This window comes from Pteropus alecto, unplaced genomic scaffold (genome assembly GCF_000325575.1).
Source record: "Pteropus alecto unplaced genomic scaffold, ASM32557v1 scaffold75, whole genome shotgun sequence".
Taxonomy (NCBI): domain Eukaryota; kingdom Metazoa; phylum Chordata; class Mammalia; order Chiroptera; family Pteropodidae; genus Pteropus; species Pteropus alecto.
In genome coordinates, this window is record NW_006440638.1 from 28,622,479 (window position 1) to 28,630,626 (window position 8,148).

Genomic DNA, 8,148 nt, shown 5'->3' on the forward strand with positions numbered 1-8,148 from the left:
ATGCACACAGCAGTCTGTGATACAGTTGAAGACAAGTCTCCTATATCCTCTCCTACAACCTCTGCTGTTGAAGCTAAGGCCTATAACTCCTTCATGGTTCTTCTCCATGTGACAATGGGGATACTCTCAGCTGCCTGGCTAGCCTCGCTCATCTAAAGCACTCTAGCTTGTCAATGTCCTCTGAATATAAGAGAGCAGAACCTGATGCTCTAGTGATGGTATATAGCCAAAGCAGAAAAGAGGGGGACTTCCTCTCCCTAGTTGGATGCTAAAGTAACCCAAAATTACATTAATTGTCTAAATAACTACTTAAATAGTGGCTTATGTTGAAGTTACCAGTTGGGTTCAAATCCCAGCTCAGCCCCTGATTAGTGTCCTATGTGACCTGGAGGACTTCCTCTCCCTAAAGTAACCCAAAATTACATTAATTGTCTAAGTAACTACTTAAATAGTGGCTTATGTTGAAGTTACAGTTGGGTTCAAATCTCAGCTCAGCCCCTGATTAGTGTCCTATGTGACCTGGAGCAGTTCAAATCACCTCTCTGAGCTCCAGTTCCCTCATCTCTAAAACTGCAATCATGATATCGATCCCATAGCGTTGTTGTGACAATTTAATTAAAAGAGACTGCATTCAAAGTACCGAGCATGGAATACGAGCTCAATAAATGGGAGCCACGACTCCTATTACCATTAAAAACATTAATCCCTAAGTTGTTTTTCCACATATTACACTTCCGTTCTGTACCAACAACATTGATGGTGACTATTTGGGTCACAGAACGCTAAAGGTGGAACTGCTCTCAGGTATCAACTTAGCTCAGTGGTTTCCAACCCTAGCTAAATCATCTGGGGAGCTTTCAAAAGTACCATCTCACACGCCCAACTGCAGATTAATTAAATAAGAATCTCTAGGGACAGAGTGCAGGCATCTGTGTTTTCTTAGACCAGTCTCCTCACTTTACAGGTGACAACATGAGGCCCAGAAAGGTGAAGTGATTCTTCACAATTTCTTCCCATTTCATATTGCTGCAGAAAATATCTTGGGGGCTCTGATTCTATCAGCCAATGTCAAGATCCCTTTCAATCGGCCTGTCTGATTGGCTTGTCTTCTGGGCTTTTACCCAGACCTCTTCTGTGCAGCCAAGGCAAGGCCTTGAAGGGTTTGTGTGATGAGTAGACACAGACAAGATAGATGGGGAGCATTCTAGGTAGCAGGAAAAGAGAGTCCACTTACCATTGCCCAGGTGCTCAGAGCCTTCTACTCACACCGTGGCCCAGCTCCCTGAAGTCCGGTGCATGCTGCTCTCCCAGGAAGAAAGCACTTCTTTCCACTGGCTTTTTCCTACCTAACATCATGGCACTACATGACTTTATCCCTGCCTCAGCCCCAGCACAAGCCAGGGGATCCGAAGAACATTAAGTAATTCAAGAACTATTCATTGAGCATCTACTCTGATCCCGGGACTCTGCTGAGAATGGAGATGTAACAGCGAGTGAGGTCAACTTGGTAACTGTTCTCATGGTGCCATCCTTCCATCGGGCAGGTGGCTCTTCCTGTGGCTGACTCTCTATCCTCATCGGAGGGAAAGGCCACCACCACCTGGTATCCCAAACCAGAGGCCGAACTGTTTGCTAAGCAAAGGAGAGCCGTCTTTGTGAGGCACCCACAGGACAAACAAGCGCTGGTCGTAGAGGGTTCGGGAAGCATGGGTTCGGGGGCACACGGACTCTCAGAAGTAGGAGTGTTTGGGGACTGCATCAACTTTAGCTGTGGAAACCTGGTTACAGACAGATGGCTCTTGCTGATTCTGCTCCCTCACGTTTAGCAGCGTGGTTGCTGGAATGAGGATGTTGCTGATTGGCTGAGTTTTTAGCCACATGGTCACTGGAGTGAAACTGTTGCTGATTGGTTGATGTTTAGCAGCATGGGCATTGGAGGCTGTTGCTGATTGGCTGAGTTTAGCAACTTGGTTGCTGAAGCATGGGCTAGGTGTAAAACTGGCGCTGGCTGTAGCTAGTGTATTGAAAGGAACTATGGCCAAAGAATAGCCAGTCTTTCTTGATGTTAGCGGCAAAGTTTTTTACCCCTAGTGTTCCTCAGGGTCCTTTTTCAGCCAGTTCTAGGTGAAAGGGGAATACTCCAATACCTCAGGAAGCTAGCCCAGTCCGGTTAGGAATTTGGGGCATAGGCTTTAGTGCAGTGGATGGAGGGCTTTACCCTCCAACCTTGGAGATCTGGACTTGATTTTCTGGGTAATGGGGAGCCACTGGTAAATGTAAGATGTGAGGGCAGAGTAGAACCTTCAGTACTTGGCCGTATGTGGAGAAAGCAAGTGCATGTGATTTAGGAAAAGGTTCCATCAGAGAAGCAGAATTATGGCAAGTAACATAGAATCTGATCAAGGGATTGGCTCTTACACAATTGTGAGAGCTGGTTAAGAAGGCTATGCAAAGCTGTGCTCTTTGTTTCTGCTGTTGGCCCTTGAGGCATAGAGGTCAGCAGGGCTGGTAGTCAGGAAGGAGAGCTGGACATGAAATAAGGAAAAGCAAGGACTAATGGGAACCCATGTGACTGACCTGCAACCTAAGAGGACAGATTGTGGCTAAATCCACATCAAACTGCTCAGTTAATTTAAGACTGCAGAAATTGGAGTCAGATAAATCCAGATTCAGATCTTAGCCCTGCAACTCCTAGCTCTGTGCCTGAGCTCTTCACCCACTCATTTTAGCATTCATTGGTGGATCTTGCCTGGAAATTAGTACTGTGGTAGATTAATGGTGGTTTTCTATTTTCCTTTGCTTCAGTTTCCTCATTTGTAAATGGCACATGTGAGAATTTTTAAAAGAAAATGCAGCACAGTGCCTGGCACGTACTGAGTGCCCAGAAAAAGCTAACTTTTATTACTCAAAGATACCAGTGTCCTGAAGAACATTCTTTTCTAGGTTAAATATCTTTGGTTCATGTCATGTTATTAGGCCCCTCACCATCTGAGACCCTAGGTGTAGAACATGCCCCTCTAATGGGATGTCCCTTGAATACTGCCTATCCTATCTTTGCCAATTCATGCTGTCACCTCTACTTTTCAGGGCTAACACCGTGGCTACTAAGATACAGCAGCTAGAAGAAGCTGTGCTTTCACATCTCACAGGAATAGGGAGGTGCCCAGAGAAGCTGAGAATAGCTGTCCTGAGAGTGAGCAGGAGATAGCACCAGCTGGCAAGGGTCAGTGGTGTGGGCAGGGATCCTGAAGCACTGAAGTACCATGGAAAATGCATTGGTCCCTGCCCAACTCAGTGCTCACTGCTCACTTCAGACTGGCAAGAAGCAGCCAACGGAGATACTCCTTCAAAACTATAAATTCCCTACAATTTCCTACTTGAGACCTCCTCGACCTAGAAAAACAGAACAGCAGATAACTGTCATCCCATCTGGAGCTATAGATAGCACGAGGAAAGATCTCACTTTATCTGGCTCTAAAGAAGCCAAGGGAGCAAATGGAAAGGGCAGAATAAACTGTCAGTCTCCTAGACTGTCCTAGCAGGACGGAGCCTCTGAAGATCATTTGGCCTTTGCTGAGAAGACTGAGGCCCAGAGAAGGAAAATGATTTGCTCTGAATCACACAGGCAAGTTGTAGCAGAGCCTTGCTTATGGCCCAAATTTTCTCTGTCCTATAATCAAACCTTCCATATTTCCTCCTTACCCCACCAACACAACACGTGTGTGTGTATAAACACATACATATATATGTACACAGATACATACACACATATGAAGGATTGTCAATGAACGCACTAGAGACAATTTAGAAAATGTAGAAAACAAAGAAGAAAATTAAAATCATCCAAAATATCAAAATTCACAAATTATATTTTGGGGTATTTTCTTTTTATTTCTTTATGCATATACATAATACATGAATAGTGTACAATAATGTTTTTAATCATTAAATTTACTAATAGATATAAATTTGCAATCTCTTTTGTTTACCACAGTATCAAGTTATATCTACAAGCATTCTTCCAAAACATTTAATAGCTTTAAAATACATCATGTGCATGCACCATTGTTTATTTAACTATTTATTTAACATAGATGAGCTTGAGATATTTTTATTATTTTGCAATTTAAATATCACGGCAATGGGAAATTTCTACCTCCAGCCAAAGTGAAGTAATAGGGATCAGATTTATTCTCCTACATGCAAAAAAATTTTTTTTAAATAGTAATTTTTAAGAAATTGGTCCAGGCAATGAAGGACAGTAATCCCTGAGAGATGGGAAACCACCAAAGTGAGCCAGCCCTTCAGTTGCTCCAGATTTCTGCCTTGAGAGAGTGTCCAGGTCACAGTGTGAGGATGGGTAACCCAGGTGGAACTTGATGAATTTCCTGAATTGAGCAGAAGGAGCTGGAAGTTCAGAGAAACCAGGTGACAGAAACACGGAGAGATTTCTGCATAGAGAGCAAACCCTGGAGATCTTCAGAAGGTCTCTCTGGAGTCCTTAGGAGAATGTTGATTAGCACATGTGAGGAAATTAGTGGAGGTTAGTGAAAGAACTATATTTTAAACTAAATAACACATTTATATATAACTCATGTTTCAAAAGAGAAATCAAAAAAGGAAATTATAAAATATCTTGAACTGAATAAAAATAAAAACAATATATAAGAATTTGTGGAATGCTGTAAAGGCAATGCTTAGGAAGAAATTTACAGCATTAAATGCCTATATTAGAAAAGAAGAAAGGAATCAAATCAATGAGCTAAACTTCTACCTTAAGAAATTACAAGAAAGAAGAGTAATTAAACCCAAAATAGGCATAAGAAAGGAAACAATAAAGATCAGAGTGGCAATCAATCAGATAGAAAATAGCAAAACATTTGAAAGTCAGTGAAACCAACAGCTGGTTTTCTGAAAAGACCAATAAAATTAATAAACTTCTAAACAGTCTGATAAAAAAAAAAGGGGACAGCAAACACAAATTACCAGTAACAGAAATATGAATGGTAACATTACTACAGATTCAATAGATAATAAAAGGACAAAAAGGGAAAATTATGAGCAACTTTTGCCTGTAAATCCAACAATTTAGATGAAATGGATAGACTCCTTGAAGTATACAAGCTATTAAAGTTCACACAAGAGGAAATAGAGAACCTAAAGAGCCCTATATACACCAGTAAAGAACTGGAATGTGTGGTTAAAAACCTACAAGGAAAATTCCAGGCTCATATGACTTCACTGGAGAATTCTACTAAGTACTGAAGGAATAAATAATATCAATTCTACACAAACTTTTCCAGAAAATTGAAGAGGAGGAAATACTTCCCCTTTGTTCTTTGATGCCAGTGTTACCCTACTACCAAAAGATACAGACCTTACAATAAATGAAAACTATGAATCAATATCAAGGTAAAAATTCTAAATAAAATTTTAGTAAATTAAAACCGACAATATTTAAAAAGATAACACATCCAACTAAGCGGAGTTTCTCCCACTTATGTTTTAACATTTAAAACTCAATCTATACAATTCACAATATTAATCAACTAAAAAAGAACCATATGATCATCTCAGTAGATACAGATAAAGCATTTGACAAAATTCAATATGCATTACTGATTAAAAAAAAACTTCTCAGCAAACTAGGAATATAAGTAAATTTCTCCAACCTGATGCAAAGCACCCCGATTGGAAAGTAAGAAATAAAACTGTCTTTATTAGCAGATTTCATGATTCTTCATACAGAAAATCTAATGGAATCTATAAAAATCTACCAACTAAAAAGTAAGTTTAGCAAGATTGCAGAACACAGATTAATATGCAAAAAACAATTCTATATCTAAATACTATCAATTCACAACCAGAAACTGAAATTTAAAATCTGTACAATTAACTCTTATAACTCAATAATAAAAACATAACCAAATTTAAAAATAGGCAAACAATCTAAATAGATATTTTCCCAAAGAAGACATAGAAATAGCAGATAAGCACATGAAAAGATGTTCAGTGTCATTAGCTACCAGGAAAATGCAAATCAAAACCACAATGTGATACCACTTTATAACCATCAGCATTACTATAATAAAAAAGAAAGATAATCACAAGTGTTAGAAAGGATGTGAAGAAATCGGAACCCTAATATACTGCTGATGAGAAAGTAAAATCATGCAGCCACTTTGTAAAACAGTTTGACAGTTCCTCAAAATATTAAACATAGCTACCAAATGATCCTAATGTTCCATTCCTATGTATATACCCAGGAGGAATAAGACACATTCACCAAAAATTTGTATACAAATACTCATAGAAGTATTATTCAAAATAGTCATAATGGGTAGAAACAACCGAAATATCCATCAGCTGATGAATGGATAAACAAAATATGGTATATATAATAAATGAAGTACTGTTACATGCTACAAAATGAATGAACACTGTAAACATTATGCTAAGTAAAGGAAGCCAATCACAAAGGACCACATATTTTATGATTCTATTGATATAAAATGTACAGAATAAGGAAATACAGAAACAGAGAGCAGATTATTTGTTGCCTAGGGCTGGAAGCATGAGAAGGTATGGATGAGGGATAAGGGGTGATGGTCGTACAACCCTAAATATAATAAAAGCCATTGAACAGTATGTTTAAAATGGATGAATTGTATGTTGAGCGAATTAGATCTCAATAAAGCTGTTAAAATAAACAAGCAAATGAAGTCAGTGTGGTCTCTAAGGGGTAGGATTCCCAGGGATTGGTCCTGGTCCTTGTATGAACTTCATGGAAGTCATGGACAAGCCCCAGTTGATGTTTCTTCCTTCGTTCAACCTCTCCATTCCTCCCGTTCTCTCCATTACAAGCCTCACATGTCTAGATTTTAGTAACCCATCACCTGAGCTCTTGTGTAGGTGCATGGCAGCTCATCCTCACCAGAGCCTCGAAGGAATTTGCCAAAGGCTGTCATGGAACAGTAGCTGTTTCTGTCCACCCAACAATAAAGCAGGGTTCTCAGACTGGCTAAGGAAATTACATGCATTTCCTTTCCTATGGACCAGTCATCTGGAAGGTGAGTGAGCTGTGCTGGCCACCAAGATTACAGGAAGGGACACCTGCCTCAATTACATGCAGCGAAGCACGTCTGCCCTAGCCTGACCCATGGCTGCCTAGGAGAGGGTGTGAGTAGGGCATCATAGGACCAAGAATGAAGGTGGGGAGTGTTGTCCCCAACATGCTGAACACCCAGAGAGAGGAGGCCAAGGTACTTTAGGAAATGAAGGGGTGGCACACAAGAGCCACTATGGAAAGGAGTAGCAGCTCGGCAGACAGATAGCTCCCTTGAAGCTGGAGCAGGCCGGCCCAACTTACCTAGTTGGCTGCCTGGAATCTTCTAGACCAGAGCTTTGCCCTTGGGTAAGCAGAGAAGAAATCTACCTCCAAAACAGGAATTGTTCCCCAGCCTGAGATGAGTTAGCTGACATCTTAAGAGAAAAGTAAAGAGCCCCTTTCTGGGCTTGAGACATTCATGCTACCAAGGTGGACAGAATGTATCTAGTGGGTGGCTTCCCTCCTCCCTCGGATGCCTGGCATGGGCCTATGGTCAGGGGTCCTCTGAAAAGAGTGGCCCCTTCCTGGATCTCCCCCTTCCTGCCTCAGCTCAGAACAAGAATGGCAGGGCCAGCAGGCCAGGGAGTGGTCAGTCTCCTCTCAGGGCCTCTGACTGTCCACAGGGGCTAATAGGGGACTCTGAGGGGCCACCTCACAGGAACCATGTGAGTTCTCTTCAGCCCTGAAGACCAGGCTCCAGGGAGGAGGCTAACAGAGGGAAGACCCCACAATGCTGTTTCCTTACTAATCTTCTTTGTGCCAAGCACTGAAAACATTTCCCTTGATTTTAGGGGCCTAATTTTACTTAATGGGAGATCAGAGATACAGGAATGTGTTCATGCCATACAGAGTGCACACAGAAAGAACACCAAGTATCCTCAGAGAGGGCTTTGACTCGTATCCCTGGATTATAATCATATTGCTCTCCATTTATCTGATGAATGCTGTTCTAATCTGCCCACCTGCTTGTCTCCCTACCAGACTGAGTTCCTTATGGGAAAGGACCGTGCCTTAAATATCCTTGTACCCCAAGTTCTAGG